Here is a 792-nt window from a genome sequence, read left to right as displayed (position 1 = left end):
ATCTTTATCTTTATCTTTATCTTTATCTTTATCTTTATCTTTATCTTCATCTTCATCTTCATCTTCATCTTTGCCGCGGTATCCACTTTAGGAAAGCCGGCATTAGAATACTAATTACATACTAATCAATGATAGAATCTAAAACTCATAACAAGCATTACATTAGAGTGAAAATCTCTCAAGTGGGCCACCCAAAATTGGACGGTCATTTTATTCGGTTTACTGCTATAAAAAAAAATATATAATTTGAGCAATTTTGCAAAATGTGAAGCTTTACAAGAATTAACAATTACTTTTTTTGATGAATTCAGTAATTATTTATTATCCACTGATTCATAGCATGTATCTTTCTTATTTTTTTCATGATAATAGTTAATTAGACACGCTTTACCGCTGAAACGCAATGCCGACGAACGGCGAATTTTTCGCTGCGAATTTTCGCTGTAAAAATTAAAACACTCTGTTGTATATGAGAACGCACACAACCAAAGCAAATGACGACGTTCGTCCGACGACTGTTCGCAACGATAGACTTATTTCTATCGTCGTCACTGGCGGCAGCGGCAAAATACGATCCATTGTGGCCATATGTTAAATATTCTCAAGTTTTTAAATCGAAATTGAAAAATACCGTATTCGTTTTTGTTAAAAATTAATAATCCTATTATTTGTAAAAATTTTAATTGTACCTTGTCATAAGTAGCTGAATTCGTTGTCGCCGTAGTTGTGTTTTATTGAGCGAAATTTTTTGGCGAAAGTTGCCGCCGTCGTCGCACTACTGTGCGAAAATTT

The sequence above is a fragment of the Rhagoletis pomonella genome, unplaced genomic scaffold, assembly GCF_013731165.1.
Source record: "Rhagoletis pomonella isolate Grant_MI unplaced genomic scaffold, Rhpom_1.0 Rhpom_scaffold_00006, whole genome shotgun sequence".
NCBI lineage: Eukaryota > Metazoa > Arthropoda > Insecta > Diptera > Tephritidae > Rhagoletis > Rhagoletis pomonella.
This window is presented reverse-complemented; position numbering follows the sequence as displayed.